The 17,270-nt window shown below is 50.7% G+C and overlaps 1 pseudogene; it reads left to right on the top strand.

The window, feature by feature from the left end:
• Positions 1-5,868: 5,868 nt before the first annotated feature.
• On the top strand, positions 5,869-6,443 carry LOC116647209 (annotated as a pseudogene).
• Positions 6,444-17,270: the final 10,827 nt, after the last annotated feature.

The raw sequence follows: 17,270 nt of genomic DNA, 5'->3' as shown, positions 1-17,270 counted from the left end.
AGCTTGCAGGGAGGAGGAAGGAAGCCCTCTCCTGGCTCTATCCCAACCAGCTGTGAGACCCTGGAAAAGTCAGCCCTCTTTCTGGGCTGTGGTTTCTGTCATCCTTACAGTGGGGGAGGGCTGAGGGTTAAGCCAGCTTTAGCAGATGCTCACTGGGGAGTCTCGGGTGAATGAAGATGGTGGTGGGAAAGCACTTTGGAAATTAAAAATCACTCATCCATAAGATGAGTTTCAGGTGACCTCCCAGAGAGCAAAGGGGGCTTGGGGCCCCGTGAAGCCCCCGGAAGTCCCCCTTTGGCTCCAGAACATAGACGGGGTGGGGCTGGAGGCTTCCAGTTGTTGGTTTTGAAGGGGCTGGCTCCTGGCGAGGGCTGGGGGGCCCCCCGCGGAGAGGGGCAGGCCGCTTTGGTTGGAGAGGTGCTCCCAGTCCTCATCACCTTCACCCCACCCCAGCCCTTGGGGTTGTGGTTATGTGGCAAGAAGAGCTCTACAGAAGCCCCAATAGGGGAGGATGGTCGGGGGGGAAGGGTTACCGACAAAGTGAACCTATTTCCCCAGCCGCCCTGACTCCCAGGGGCCTTGCCTGAGAAAGCCAAAAGAGCACCCCCTGGAGGTGCCTGTGGCCATCACATCCTCATCTCTACCGCTCCAGGGACCTGCTGAGAGAGTCACTAAGCCCTTCTGGGAAGTGGAGGACAGGCCAATGACAAGGAGAACACACTACAGGAAAGAAGGCAAAGCCTAGTCCAGAGCAGCTACTGAACCCCAGTATGGTGGGCTGCCAGCTACAGCTTAGGAGGGGACCCCAGAAGTCCCTGCAGATCATAAGGGCATGATCCTCCCCAAGAGAAGATCCAGCTTTGCCTTGGGGTTTGGCCAGGTCACCTTCTTTCTCTGTGAAATGGGGACATCCTCCCTAGTTCAAAGGGTTGTCACGAAAGGCCAGTGAGTTAATGTAGGTGAAAACTCTCTGTTACGTCCCAAACATGTTTTTCAATTTCCTGGTCTGATTTGTGTCCTTTTGGCTACAGTCACTCGTCCAATGTTCAGCATATCTTTACCTGGATGGACAGGAAGACAGGGACATGGAGAACAAGGTGAGGGAGGACATAACCAACAACCAGAAACCTCACGGGACAGGGCGCCTGGGTGGCTCAGTTGGTTAAGCAACTGCCTTCGGCTCAGGTCATGATCCTGGAGTCCCGGGATCGAGTCCCGCATCGGGCTCCCTGCTCGGCAGGGAGTCTGCTTCTCCCTCTGACCCTCCTCCCTCTCATGCTCTCTGTCTCTCATTCTCTCACACACAAATAAATAAAAAAAAAAAAAAAAAAAAAAAAAAAAGAAACCTCACGGGACAGAGAGGAAACCAGCTTGGCTATGGGGGACAGGGATTGGCTGGGAGGTCAGGGAGATCAGTTGGATAAGTGCATAGGCCCAAGATCCACCAGGTGGTGGAATTTGAACTTAACATAGACAGCTACTGGGAGTTCCTGGAGATTCTAGAGCAAGGGAGGGGCCTAAGGCAAGCAGTTCTTTAGGCAGATCCGTTTGGTCTGAGTGTATGAGTGGAGTAGATGGAAGGAGACCCAGTGGGGCAGCTGGAACCCAGGAGGTGAAGCCCAGAGCCACCCCGAGGGAATAAAACGACAGAGTATGGGGTAATACAGTAGTTGTAGGGACCCCGAGATGTGGAGCCTGTTCTTACTGTAAAGACTGTTAAAAGATATGAAGTGATTGGGGTAGGAAATAAGGCAAGAAGATGAGCTCACCTTGGACATTCTGAAGTTGGGATTATCTTGAAAAACCCAGGTGGAAAAAAGAGGACCTGGAGAGTCATTTTGCTACACACACACACACACACACACACACACGCCATCAGCAGGAGGGACCTCTACAGGCCTTCAGTGGCCAAAGGGGCCCGTGAGGCTGGCAACCCAGATACAAGGCTGTGGCAGAAAGTGGCATGTGATGAATGAAAGGTGGCCTCAAATAGCACACACCCACCCCTGCCCCCAGGAAGGCCTGCTTGCTTCCATTGGTGGGGGGAGGGAGGGTAACAGAAACACTGACCAGAGACTAATTAAATTCATTAGTGGGTTTTTTTAGAGGCTGGGGTAATCTGTGACTCGGCACCAACAGGATATTAAGTCAGATAACTTTTGTTGAAGGGACAGTGTTCTTTGACAAGGCCAGCCCGTGTCCTAGAAACTGATGTGGAGGCTCCTTGCTCAGATCTGGAACTCCCCCAGGCGGCAGGGGCTGGGCTGGGTTCACTGCCTGCTGGGGTGCCCCTTCCAAATGCCCCCCCACCCCCCACCACTGGCCACTTCCCAGGCCAGCAAAAGCAAAGGGTAGTCCAGTGTTGCCTTCATGGAGGGGAGGGCGCAGGGCGGAAGTGGAGAGACAGCCTATCAGGGAGGGCAGCTTCAGCTCTGATGTCACCGCAAACTCCTGGGGTTCCTCCTTCCCCCTCACCCACACTACTCAAAGCCTCTTCCTGACTCAAGAGTCCCAGGATATCAAAGTTAAAAAGGACCTGAAAGATCATGGCATCTATCCGTCTGATCATCCAGCTGCAGACACCAAGTTCCTGAGGGAGGAAAAATGACTTGCCCAAGGTCACACAGCCAGTGGCTATGACTCCCAGGCGACCTTTCTCCTTCCCCTCCTCATTGTCTCTGGGCAGCCTCAATACAGCCAACCCTTTCCTCTGGTGAGGACAGACAGCAGCCAAAGACCCAGGGCTGGCAAATAACAATGAGGCCACACATGTGCAGAACACATTTAACTTTTGCAGCAACTTCCCCACCTCCGTGCCTTTGTTCACACCATGCCCTAGGCCTGCTGTGCCCTTCCCCAATTTCTGCAGCTCCAATTCCCACACAGTGGTCAAGATCTGAAGCAAATGTCACCTCCTCTTCACAGCCTTACCTGCTTCCTCCCCACCAAGTATATTCTCTCCCCTTCCTCCTGACACCTTAGATTGACTCCTTAGACTAAAGTACGGGTTGGCAAACTAGGGCCTGCATGCCAAAGCCAGCGCACCGTCTGTTTGGATGGCCCATGAGCCAAGAATGGCTTTTACATTTTTTAATGATTAGGAAAAAAATAAACAGACGAATAATATTTCATGCCACATGAGAATTATTCGAAGTTCAAATTTCAGTGTCCACAAATAAAGTTTTATTGGAATGTGGCTACGCTCATTCATTTTCATATTGTCTGTGGCTGCTTTTGCATTAGAAGTTGAGCTACTGTGACAGGGTCCATATGGGCCACAAAGCCTAAAATATTTACAATCTATTTGCAGGAAAAGTTTACTGGCTCCTGGGCTAAAGGCTTCACTCCCCTTTAGTGTGGACAGATTAAGTTCATTTCTGAGAAGAATGTCACAGAGCACTCAGAGGCGCCAGGAAGGAGGTGTGGGACACCAAATACAAACTCGGCAGATTTTCAGCAGAAAGAAAATCCTGGCCCTGGCTCTGCCCATGGTGTGACCTTGAGCAAGTCACTTCTGCTTTGTGGGCCTCAGTTTCCTCCGCTACACAGTGAGGGGGTGGACTGGATGGTCTAAGGTCCTTTCTAGCCCTATGATTCAGGGTCAGCAATCTGTTGCATTTCCAACTCACACAGTTTTGAGCAGACACGGTCCTGATCATCTTCTGTAAGAATAAGAACTTACAGAAGGCTCCCCTGCCCAGCTGTGGTTTTCCGCTGCCACTGTGGGCCCCCCTCACCCCATACTCACCTGCCCCGCCCCACCCTTCCCTTCTAGCTGACCTGTCTGCCCTTCTCTCTGAAGTCCTCTCCTGTCAAAAGAGAGATGGCTTCCTCTGAGAGCCCCCCCCCGCCCCGCCCCTCCGACCCGGTGGGCCAGGAGCATCCATTTTTTTTGTGGGGGCGGAGCCAGGGCAAGAAGGGTGCTCAGCTCTCCCCAGCCTCCCAGGGCCCCGGCAGACAGGCAGTCAAGTAGGGGATAGGGCCAGCTCTCACCGCACCCCTGCTCTGCCAGAGGAAACAGCCCCTCTCTGCCACTTCCTGTCCCAGGGGTTTCAGCAGTTTCCCCTTCAGGGCCTGCAGGCCCTCCCGCCCCGCCCCTGCCCCACACAGGTCAGAGAGCGCAGGGCGGGGAGGATCCCTCACAGGAAGGCTGAGGAGACAGCTGTGTACGCGAGGGGACGCCCCAACAGCTCCGCTGCCAGCCTGCTTGGGCTGGGGGGGGGGCGGCGTGGGGGCTGGGAGGGAGCTGGGGCTGTCTCGGCCAAAGCCTCTCCTGTTAGGGGATGAGGAGAAGTGGGTTTATCACCTTCCCTAGCTATCACCTTGAGGGGGTGGGTGCAGAATGAGCCTGGCCTTCGGGGACTGGATGAAAGACTGGATCAGCCCCGGGTGGCTTAGGATGGACGGATGGGCTGAAGCAAGAGCCTGGGGAAAGCAGGCCGACAGTAAGGGTTAACTGGGAGGGGCAGGTGACACTGAGATCAATGCCACTTGACAATTTTGCATCGTTTTGTCCCCGGCACCAATGGAGAGAGACAACAATGGAGAACAAAGTATTATAGTACATGTGGGTCAAGGGTAGCGATGGAAAAGGAAGCCATCACATTCCATAGCTGCTCCTGATTCGGTGTGGTGACTTGCACTTGTAAATACCTCCCAGTTGCCCTTGCAAGGTGGAGCTCCTAGCACTGGGACTATGTGCCCATGAGGGATCCTGCAGGCATGTGACCAGCTCTGCCACGCCTTCCCAAGGCAATGGGTCAGAGGAGCAGTAGAAGCCCAAGGCCCTGGACCTCTGCCTAGCTGCCAGTCCTCCTGAGGACAGGTTACAAGTACATGATAATGGTTCTAGAAGCCCTGATGCCTGGGATGGGGGCCTTGTACCGGATAGACACAGTCTCTTTGGTCCCCCTGTGGTTATATTGTTCCATGAGGTCCAAGCAGCAGTAGAAGTTGAGGGGACCCCTAGACATGATGGTACTGGGTGAGCCAACAAAAAATGGAGGGGAAGATGGTTTTGATACCTCTCTCAGTTCTGAGAGGTCATCCTCTTGCGACTTAGGCTGAGAGCCCTGCCCAGCCAGGCCTCCTGTCAAGAGAACAGAGTCTCTCTTTTCCCTGTCCCCTCTCCCTCCACACCCCCCCACCAGAGCAGATAGGACCCAGTGCCCCGGTGACAGGGCCCCACACAAGCCTGCTTCTCCACCCCTGCAATTTGGAGTAAATCCTGCTTCACAGCTGGTATGGGGGACGCCAAGGAAGCCTTGGAGACAACATCTGGATGTGCACCTGGGCTTCTGCCAGGCCCTCCCTACATCTGCAGTGCAAACCCAGAGCCAGGGTTTGGTTACAAGCCTGACTCAAAGCTGGTGGCACGTGTTTGGAAAGCGCATCTAGCCCGGGTGGAGGGGTGCAAGCACTTGAGATCAGTGCCAGCTCAGGGCAAGTGCTTGTGGGGCTGGCACCGATCTGAGCTAGTGGTGGGCCTGGGACGGCGGGTGCAGCCACTATGGCCTTGCCATGGGCCCACTGGGGGAGGAGCAGAGAGGTGTGGGTATTGTGTAAATGTGGGTAAGATTTTCTTTTGTGCCCTCTGATAGCACTTCAAGTTGTTCCCTCTGCACCTGGGGAAAAGGGCCAAGCGGTAAAAATTACAGGGTGACAGCGTGGCGCAGAGAGAAGGTGGCAGGGATTTACGCTTGTTGGGTATGAGCTGTGGGGTTAGCTCCTTCAATTCTTACAAAGTAGCTCATCAGTGGCAGAGCTGGGGTTCGAACCTAGGTTTAGTTCCAACTACTACGCTCTCTGAACTTCGTTTTCAGTGAAATCTCTTTTGGTAATAATCCTGTTTTAATAGTTCCGTTTTAAAAACAGCAGAAGTGAGGCTCAGAAAAGATTAGGTAACGTGACCAAAGTCACATGGCCCGTCAAGAATGGAGGCAGACCTTCTCTCAGGCGGCGAGTGAGATGGTGGACATTTGGACGGAGGGTGCCTACCGAAAGCAGCTGACCGTCTTTCAAAATAAGCAGAGGGTCCTGCTTCAAGAAACTGGCAAGAACAGACTCCCGCGACATTACAAAAACATTGGTCTGGGCTACAAGATGCCCAAGGAGGCCACTAAGGGCACCTATGCTGACAAGAAATGGCCCTATACTGCTAATGTCTCCATCTGAGGGCAGATTCTGTCTGGCATGGTGACCAAGATGAAGATGCAGAGGACCACTGTCATCCACCATGACTACTCCCCTTACATCCGAAAGTACAACTGCTTCAAGAGATGCCACAAGAACAGGTCTGCACGCCGGTCTCCTGCTTCAGGGACCTCCAGATTGGTGACACTGTCAGAGCAGGTGAGTGCCAGGCCTTCTGAAAGACTGTGCCCTTCAACGGGCTTAAGGTCAGCAAGGCTGCCGGCACCAAGAAGCAACTCCACAACTTCTAAGACTAGACACCCGCCCACACCAGAAAAATAAAGTCATTTTCCTAGTCAAAAAAAAAGGAGGCAGAATTCAAACCCAGACTGTGTGCCTTCAATCTCAAAGTCTGTGCCTTTCCCACTGTCCCATGCTGGTGCCCATTTGCTCAGATCCCTAGCTCAGGGCTTGCTCACAACACACAACTCTGAAGGCTCAGGACCTCTGTGATGCTCCTTCAACAAAAGCTTCCCAGGTCTGTGACCCACCCCCTTCAGGGCTTCAATCCCAACCAAAGCTCCGTCTAATAAGTGAATCCTAACTTTCTGGGCCAAGTCTGCACCAAAATGGTGACAAGTTGAACTGCTGTGGCCAGCTATGGAGGAAGGGGAAGTGGAATAGAAGGCTTCCAGCTCTGTTGATGAAGGACGTGACTCTATTCCTATACCTCAAGGGGCCTACTGCTTCCAGAGAGTTCCTGGATCCAGACCTGGAGTGGCCATGTCATGGCCCTGCCCCATAAATATACACTTGCTCTCGGCTTACACATAATATAAGTCTGGGTTCTTATCTCAGGGTATTGATGCACATGTTTATTCAAATATTTATGGAAAGTCAGCCCTGAGCACCTCATAGATGGAAGGCCCAGGGCCACGGGCTTATCACCAGGCCCACCCTATTCTCCTCGAGGTAGGTTCTCTTCCTATCTAAGTTCCTGGTAAGCTGGGTTAGCCCATCTACCTAATCAATATTGCTGGTTTTTTTCTCCCCAAAATACATCTGTAGCAAATATCTCTTCATAACCGAGGCCCAGATGTCGGCAGAAAATGGGGAGTGACTGCTAATGGGTATAGAGTCTCTTTATGGGGTGATGACAATATTCTAGAGGATTGTGGTGATGAAACTACAATTCTGTGAATATACTGAAGCCACTGAATTGTGTACTTTGAGTGTATAATTGAATTGTATGGCAATGAACTAAATCGAATTAAACTGTTGTTCATTATTATTTTTATTTTTTTATTTTGAGAGGGGGGGCAGGGGCAGAGGCAGAGGGGGAGAGAGAGAATCCTTAAGCAGGCTCCACGCCCAGTGCAGAGCCCGACATGGGGCTCAATCTCACAACCCTGAGATCATGACCTGAGCCGAAATCAAGAGTCGGACGCTTCACCGACTGAACCACCCAGGTGCCCCTAATTAAACTGTTACTTAAAACAAACAAACAAACAAACAGACAAAATGAGGCCCAGAGAGGGGCAGCAGCTCACTCAAGGCCATGTGCAAGTTGACACAGCAGTTCAGGCCAGACTCCAGACTTCTGATTTTGAGGCACTTTCCTCCTATCAGCCTCCCCACAACCCTAAGCAAGGATAAATGCTGAGGTTGGGCGAGTGTGCAAAGCAGGGCCAACCAGCCATGCATGAGGGCTGGTGGCGGGACCTAAAGCAACAGGGTGGGTAGGCAGTGGAAAATGCTGTAGACCAGGGGCTTTAATTTAGGTCTGCCATGAGCGTCACCAAGTGCCCCTCTCTGGATCCCAGTGTCCCCGTCTGTAAAGTTAAGCAAATGAGTCTGGCGCTCCCTTGCTAAAGGCCCCACGCACGAGCTCTGACCCTCTAAGGTTCTAATTAGAAAGCACTACGAGATGAAACAGAACGGCGCGTCAAATGTGTGCTTCTCAGATGGCTACAGGAGGTCCTGGACACAATTAGGCGTTCCAATCGATGCTCCTCACTGATAACGGTGACTAGGACTTCCCTGTGAGAGTCAGATTCTCTCAGACAAGTCCACTGCTGAGTTTCTCCATGGTGGGGGGGGGGGCGAGGAGGGTAGCTTGGTCCCGATTCCCCCCCACCAGCAGTGTTAGGTGGTAGGATAACCCATAACAGAGACCCATTAATCATGTTCTTTGGAGATGTGGGGAACCAGGTTCTCGGCCTGGTGCCCAGGCAGCCCCACCTTGTGCTGAGCTTGCCTCCTTGGTGGAGGGAGTGACCGCTGATGGCCAATGGTCTAGCCCCCGCTGGACAGGATGTTTCCACATCAAGCCCCACTTCCTGCCGCTAGCCCTGGGCTCCGGTTCCCCCCTTCTCCTGCCATCTGGTCGCCTGCCCTCTGCCCCCTCCCCTTGCTGGGTGTTTACAGGCTGTCTTATCAGCTTGGGGAATCTGGGCCTCACCCAGCCGGCTGCCCCGCCCCGCCCAGCCCAGACAGCCTGCCCAGGGCCCTACCTGCTGTGGTTTCGTCACTCCAGGCACTGGAGTCTGGAACCCCCCCTTGCACCCCTGGCCGGCAGGGGGGTGTGGATGAAGGCTTGCTGCCTGCCAGAGTGAAACCTGAATATTCATAGTGCTTCATCCACCTTGCCCAAGCTGGGGGAGGGCAGGCATTCTTTGTATATTGTCATCATCTCTATCTGCAGGCTATGGGGACAGGAATGAGGTGCTTGGGTCACTGAGAAGGATAACTTTGGCCTGGAGGCCTTGACGGCTCTTCTGTTCTCAGCCACCAAGAGATGAGCAGGGGCAATGCTAGGCTCTGAGAGTACAGGCAGGTTTTCTTTTTTCTAACTGGGAGTACTGTAAACACTCCAAGCTAAAGGTGAGACCAAATGAGGGGCCACAGCCTGAGCATGGTGGAGGAGGGAAGGCTAGGGAATCTGTGGCCACAGCCTCAGCTAATCCATGCCTACTTCGGAGTCTCATGAGCCCCACACTGTCTCCATCCCACCCTGGGATCTGCTCACCCACCAAAGGCTGGGATAAGGCCAGAGCTAACCACTGAGCAAGTCCAACGACTTTCCCTGGGGACACAAAGGCTTAGATTTTTCCATCAAGTAAGTTTGAACGAAGGAGGGGGACAGGGATGGGGACAGCAGGCAAATGAACATGCTGCAGGTGACGGACTTGCCTTCCAGCACTTCGGGCGAAGATCCCGAAACTGTAAGTTCTGACCTGTCCAGAAGCAGGTCTCACAGGGACAGGGCCTGCTTGCTAAAGCTGACCCAGCCACACAGCAGGAAATCAAAGCCACAGTCCCAACCCAGTGCATCTTTCAGGAGCTTCCATGTTGTTTGCTGAGAAATCAATGAAAATATATTTAGGCGGTAGACTGCAACATTCACACTTATGATAAAATGCCATACTTCAAAGAAATTTACGAGACTGTGTCCTTCTAGGCTTCTAGGATATAAATCAATAGTCTGGGGCACTTGGGTGGGAAAGTTTGGAAAACCTCTGCTAAGGCAATTTTGCCATTAATGGGCTATGTAACCACAGGCATGCCTAGTCACATGGCTCTCACAGCCTTGGGCCTCCCGCCCCCCTCTCCACTACAGACCGCGTGCGACCCGGAGCTCTTCTGACTGAGCCTGGTAGCGGCCAGGACTCCACAGGCCACCATCCCATCTCCCCAGGAATGACTTCCCCACCACTCTGACAAATCACAAACCATTTAGTGTTAATGTGTTAGTGGGTGATATTAGGTTAATGTGTCACTTCTATCCTTAACACATTTTCATTGAGAAAGGCCATCTGGAGCTACCCTGCCTTAGTCTAGAGAGTGGCTCCGGGGCAACAGCAGGGCAGACCAGTAGGTAGGTGAGCCAGGTGGGTATTTCTCAGTGGTTCTGCCTCCCCTCACACCATTAGCCATGGGGCGATCTGGCCTGCACCACCTACTCCCCCTGCCTGTAGGCCGTTAGGAAGCTGTATGGAGTGGACGTGAAAACCTTGGAAAAGCTAACAACTAGGCCCGGTGCAGCAGAAAGTCCACCGACTGGGTGTGAGGAAGATGGAGTTCCCGTCGTGGTCATGCCTCTGCCTAGCCCCTCCCTCAGCCTTTGAGCTGGCGCCAACTCCTACCCCAGGGCACACATTCAGATCTACGGTTGTGGCCACACCAGCTGTACTCGGCAAAGCTTTCCAGTCCAAACTCATCTGCTTGGTTTTCAAAGGTCCTTCACAGTCTGACCCCACCCTACCTACTCAGCCTTGTTTCCCATGATTTCCCAACTCAAGCCTGGGCTTGAAGCCCAGTGGTCTCCTCATGGTCCCCTGAGGGAACATTCCAGCCTCATTCACGGAGTTTCTCAGGCCAGCCATGCCCTTGCTGCTCTGTTTTGGTTAATCAAATAATGCCCATCCAGCAAGGTCCCAACCAAGGTCCCCAGACCCCTTGAACTGGTTACACCCTGATAAGTAGAGTGCACACCTATGGAGCCCCCTTTCCTAAATGCTGAGAGCCCAAACTCGACCACAAGATCTCTTAATGCCACACAGGCTTGAACTGCTCTTTAATTATTTCATGTGTGTATCTTGTTTCCCCAACAGGCAGTCAAATCCGTGGGACCAAGGCACCTCATTCCTGTCCCCATAGCCTGCAGATAGAGATGATGACAATATACAAAGAATGCATGCCCTCCCAGGTGCTGACAGATCTTTAAGGCTACAGTCTAAGGGTGGGGATAGGGATGGAGTTGGGGGACAAAGGTCCCCAGCCTCAAACACTACTTGACCTCTCTTGCTCCCTGTCTCTGTTTGGGGAAACACATACCAGCTAGAGTCATTTATTCCAAGCTGCATCGAGAAGGTGGTTGATGATCAATCAGGTCATCTCTCTTTGTACAAAACCACAGTGTTTCCACCCTGGGAATATTAGGTGCTGATCTGATCACTGGACTCTCTGGAAAGATTTCATGATTCTGGATCAGGTCTAAGACCTAAAATGATTCAGAAGAATAGGGTGTGTGGGGTGCCTGGGTGGCTCAGTTGGTTAGGAGTCTGACTCTTGATTTAGGCTAGGGTCATGATCTCAGGGTCTTGCGATCAAGCCCCGTGACTGGCTCTATGCTCAGCAGCGAGTCCTGCTTGGGATTCTCAATTCCTCTCCCTCTCCCACACCCCTGCCCCTGGCTTGTGTGCTCACGCACTCACTCTCTGGAAAAAAAATAAATAATAAATCTTTAAAGAAAAAAGAATGGGGTGTGATGGTAACTATATGAAGAAAAGCTCTTTATTTTTTTTAAAAGATTTTATTTATTTATTTGAGAGAGAGAGGGAGAGCACCAGCGGGGGGAGAGGCAGAGAGACAAGCAGACTCCCTGCTGAGCACAGAGCCCGGCGTGGGGCTTGATCCCAACACCCCGAGATCATGACCCGAGCTGAAGTCAGATGCTTAACCGAATGAGTCACCCAGACGCCCCGAAGACAAGCTTTTTAAAAAAGAGGTGTTATGTTGTTTAGACAGAAAAGGTTGGAAAGGGATATAACTGGCATCTATAAAAATGATGTACAGAGCAGATAATCATGGACCCAGTCACCAAACATGGTTCATAAATGAAGGGCAAATAATAAATAGTCCTATTTTGCAAATACATAAGTTTGTAAACTTATGGAACTCTTTAGCTGAAGAATATCAATGAAAAGATAAAGCATCTGCTAAAGTGACAGTTACATCAGGGTCACCCATGATTATAAAAAAAGATCACAAAAGCACAGCCAAACATATCTGTTATAACAATTATTGTAAATAGGATAAATTCGAGTATTAAAAGAAAATGATATTATTCTAAAAGTCATATGAAATTGCAAAAGAATTAAAATAGGCAAAAAACAACTTTGAAAAAAACAAAGTTGGAGGGCTAGCACCACCTGTTTTCAAAAATGATTATAAAGTTACAGTAATCAAAAAAAATGGCATTGGTGGAAAGATAAACAGATCAATCAGCAGGACAGAATATAGAGGGGTGCCTGGGTGGCTCAGTCCCTTAAATGTCTGCCTTCGGCTCAGGTCATGATCCCAGGGTCCTGGGATAGAGCCCTACCTTGGGCTCTCCTGCTTCTCCCTCGCCTCTCCCTTTGCCCCTCCCCCCCACTCATGCACATGTGCACTCTCTCTCTCTCTTTCAAATAAATAAATAAATAAAATCTTGAAAAAAAGAGAGAGAACAGGGGCGCCTGGGTAGCTCAGTCGGTTAAGCGTCTGCCTTCTGCTCAGGACATGATCCCACCTGGGATCAAGCCCCACATCGGCCTTCCTGCTCAGCAGGGAGCTTGCTTCTCCTTCTCCCTCTGCTCCTGCTCATGTGCTCTCTCTCGCTCACTCTCTCTCTCTCTCAAATAAATAAATAAAATCTTAAAACAGAATATAGAGTCCAGAAATAAGCCCACATATATAAGGACAACTGCAGGAGCCTAACAATAGCTTTTCCATCCAACGGGACTAGAATAAATGGATATCCATATGTAAAAAGAAAAAAATGAATGTGAATTCACACCTCTCACTATATAGAAAAATTAACTCAAAATGGATCAAAGACCAAAATGTAAAGCCTAAAACTATAAAACTTATAAAAGAAAACATAAGACAAGATATTTGTGACCCTGGGCTAGGTTCTTCACCTAGCCCAAAAGTATGATCCCTAACAGTATGTATCGTTTACCATACCAAAAGTATGATCCATAAAAGCAAAAATTGATTAGCTGGGCTTCATTGATATTAAAATCTGCTCCTCAAAAGACACTATGAAGAGAATGAAAAGGCAAGCCACAGACTCAGAAAACCTTTACAAAGCACGTATCCTCTGATAAAGGTCTTGTATCCAGAATATATAAAGAACCCTCAAAACTCAACAAGAAAAACAAACAAATCAATTTAAAAATGGGCAAATGATTTAAACAGATACCTCACCAAAGAAGATATATTGGTGACAAGTAAGTACATCATTAGGGAAGGACAAATTAAAACCACAATGAGATACCACTGCACACCAATTACAAGGGCTAAAATTAAAAAGACTCACCAAGTATTGGTGAGGACGCGGAGTAACTGGAACTCACACACTACTGGCGGGAATGTAAAATAGTACAACCACTTTGGAAAAACAGTTTGACAGTTTCTTAAAAAGTTGAACCTACAACTATTGTATGATTCAGCTATTCCACTCCTAGGTATTTAACCAAGAGAGAAGGACATATATAGCTATGGAAAGATTTGTACACAGATGTTCATAGCAGCTTTGTTTGTAATAGCCAAACATGGGGGAGGGGGAAGCCACCAAATGTCCATCAACTGATGAATAAATAATGTGTGGTATCTCCATACAATGGAATGCTACCTAGCAATAAAAAGGAATGAAATATGGATGCATATAACAACATGGACGCATCTTAAATATGTCGAATGAAAGAAGCCATACAAAAAGAGAGTACATGGTATATGATTCCATTATATAAAACTCTAGAAAATGCAAACTATTACAATGAGTAGTAAATAAGCCCTAGAGCTCTAATAAACGGAATAGTAAATATAGCTAACAATATTGTATTATAATCATCAAACTTGCTATAGAGTCTCTTAATCCCGCACAGTCTTGAATTGCTCTTTAATCACTAGAAAGAAAGGATAATTAGGTACCGTGATAGAGGTGCTAATTATCATTACAATGGTAACCATATTACAATATGCAAATAGCCCACTATGGGGCTAAGTGCATGTGTATTACTACAGCTCTAGAATTGGGTTTAGATCCTTCAGAGCAGGAGGCTGGGCCTGCTGTGGTGGTTTTTGTTTTGTTTTGTTTTGTTTTGTTTTTCATCAGTGTGGAACCAAGAAAGTGGTCAGCTAATGCAATGAGATAGGTGTTTTCTGTGCATGGATTCTCACAGAACCAGTAAAGCTGAACTAGCTTCTTTTAGCCTCTGGGGGCATTATGGGAAAAAGACAAATTATCTCCTAAATCTATGTCTAAGTACCTCCTTGCTATCAGGTCATCGGGAATTTGGGGAGGTTAAGACTAATTGCCCACTCTCCCATCCCCCAAGGCCTAGCAGTTCTAACCTGAGGGGAGGAGACCAAGGGACTGAGTGAAGTGGCTCAGGGGTGGTCCATGAGTGGTCCAGTTTTTCCTGGGCAAACACAAGCCATCTGATAGCGGATGGAACCTCCAAAGTACTTTCAGGGAGGCCTCGAATGGGGATGGCGCACAGCCCCCGGGAACTCGTCTGGGCAAACGCAGTGCCCCAGCTCCAACCCAACGCCTCTGGGCATTGGCCCAGAATGGACGCATCATCTAATTCTAGTAAAAGGACAGAGAAAGTGGGAAGTGGCTGGTCAGTTGGCTCCTAGAATTCTACACTCAGCAGGGTAATAACAACAGACCAATGGTTGCTAAATTCTTGCCAGGGGTGCAACATGAGGCCTTCTCTCAAAGGAACCAACTTCTTATTCCTGCAGCAAATGATACTCAAGATGAGAGTGGCGGGGCGCCTGGGTGGCTCAGTCGGTTAAGCATCTGCCTTCGGCTCAGGTCATGATCCCAGGGTCCTGGGGTCGAGTCTCACATCGGGCTCCCTGCTCAGCGGGAGCCTGCTTCTCTCTCTCCTCCCTGCTCATGCTCTCTTCTCACTATCTCTGTCTGTCTCTCTCTCAAATAAATAAATAAAATCTAAAAAAAAAAAAAAAGATGAGAGTGGCGAAGAGATAAAGATGGCAATGTTAATAAAAACATTAAGGACTTGAGTTTTGCTCTTCACAGCACCACTGCCTGCCACTTGGAAAGACTATTCCACACACACTTCTTCTTCCGGGTCCCCTCCTTCTCCTGTGTGGGGGCAGACTTAACAAAGCGTTAGCAGGAAGATAAGGAAAATCTCCCTCTCAGTTTCAGGAATGGGTACGGCAGGCCGTGCCAACGCTGCCAGAGAAGCAGTTGATCCCTGGAGTTGGCAAAGCCAAGGGTGTGTGAAGGGAAGTGACAGCAAGAACAGCCACGGGCATCACAACAGCTAGCCCCGTGGGGCGGTAACTGTGCGCCCGGCACCATGCGGAGTGCCCTATGTGCAGTCTCTCATTTAATCCTCCCTGCGACCCTGTGAGGTGGGCACGGGAACCCAGCGCGGTTAAGTGACTAGCCCATACTCACACAGTCAGTAAGCAGTAGGTCTGGAGTGAGAACACAGAGAGCCTGTACTCCGCCCCCCCCACCCTTCTAGACAATGCACTTCTCTGGAAGGATATTAGGTTAGACTGGAAGAGGAAAGGAAGCTTCAGGAAGGGCAGATGGACTGAGAAGCAGGGAGTACCAGCAGTGGGACAATAAAATGGTCCCTCAGGAAGGTGGGAACCTAAGGCCAAGCTTGCTCAACCTGGGCAAGCTGCTTAACCTCTTTCTTCTTCTTGGTTTAAGAAATGTTCCAGCACTTTCCCTTGCAGAACCTCCTGCATGAAACACCTTTCTCTGAGCCTCCTTCTCCTCCTATAGAAGGCTGGGGTCTCTGCCAAAAAACTCACCTTAGGACATGATTCCCCAGCCAAGAAGCCAGGGCACTCTGGTGTGTCCCTGTGGTGTTGCAACGTGCTGGGGAGGGGGCAGGGAAAGAGGGCAGTGAGAGAGGAAAACTGATGTGGGGGAGGGGAGGATATGTGTGTGTTTGGGTGTTTTGCTCCAGTTAAACGCAACAAGAACCCAGTTCCCCTCTCCACTCAGCCATGGGAGACACAGAAGCAGCAGAACAAATACCTGGCTAGTCCTTGCCCTTGCCTGGGTGGTCTGGACAGAAACAGTGGGACTCTCGAGACTCTTGGGTTCCCACTGAAGAAATGAAAATCTCTGTCCTCCACCTGAACCTCCCGGCTTTCAGAGGAATCCCAGACCCCTGGGGAAAGGTGGGATCCAACCGCCCATGCCCGCTGTGAACACCATTGGTGTGTCGGTTTTCCTGTCCCTTTGGTGCCCTCTACCTCTCTTCCCCTCTCTCCACCCGCCTCCCCCAGGGCCTGTGTGTGTGTGTGTGTGTGTGTGTGTGTGTTGGTGGGGGTGGGGAGCTCAAAATGAAATCCCCTCAGCTTGGGTGGCAGGGAAGCCTGCCTACCCTTTGTGTCTTATCAATACACGCTGGGCTCCCTGGGCTCCTGGTCCAGGCCGGCCACTTTCTATCTCCTGGAGTGGAGATTGGGGGGTTTGCTCTGAGCCACCCACACTGGCTGACCTGGTCTTTTATGTGACATGCATTTGCCAAACAATTATCCAGGCTTCGAAGGTCAGTCTGTGGCCAGGGAAGACAGAGAAAGGCGTCTTTTCTCCCTTTTCGGCCCAGCCAAATCTCCCCCGCGCCGCCCCACCCCCCCTCCCTTCAAGGTCTAGCTCCTGCTCGGCCCTCACAAAGGCTTCCCCCCCCTCCCTCCAGCTGCCGACCTCAGAGCCCTGGCCGCCTCTGGCCCCTGCTCCGAGGAGCACAATTAGCACCTGACCAGCCACTGACCTGGCTGCCTGTCCTCGCCTCTGATTGTTTCAGTGTCTTAGTCATCTTTCCCCCACCACCTCCTTCGCTCGTCTCCTCCACAGTGCCTAGCACAGGTTGGGCACACAGTAGGTGTTAATAAATGGCTGTTGAATTGAAACTCAGCAGCCCCTGTGAGGTCAGAACCCTCAACGAGCACCCCGACCAGCAGTTCCTTGGCAACCAGCACTGGGGCCTGAGCTAGAGGGCATTACTGGCGAGGCCACGATTACCGGCCATGCGAGGCTCAGCGGCCAGAGATTTGCAGGCAGGTTGGTGTTGATGAGAAAAGCCCCTGACCTCTAGGAAAGTGCCCATGGGATTCTGGGTACCTCGGATGAGTTTCCTTTCTCCCCTGCAGAACTAGTTTTCAGTCTGAGAACCACAAAGGGAATAAATTGGCAGTGAAGCCAGAAACCTCTTTGCAGCTTAGAAATCCTGGAGAGATAACCAAGCCGAGGCTGGGGTCAGGCCCAAGCTTGAGAAGAGAAGGCTGCCCTAAGCCCTTCCCCGCTCAGCAGGGAACCTCCGGGAGGTGGTGGGGGTGTGTCAGAGGGCTAGAGGGGTGTTTGGGGG

The sequence above is a fragment of the Phoca vitulina genome, unplaced genomic scaffold (assembly GCF_004348235.1).
Source record: "Phoca vitulina isolate PV1807 unplaced genomic scaffold, GSC_HSeal_1.0 scaffold39, whole genome shotgun sequence".
In the NCBI taxonomy this organism is placed as follows: domain Eukaryota; kingdom Metazoa; phylum Chordata; class Mammalia; order Carnivora; family Phocidae; genus Phoca; species Phoca vitulina.
This window is presented reverse-complemented; position numbering and strand designations above follow the sequence as displayed.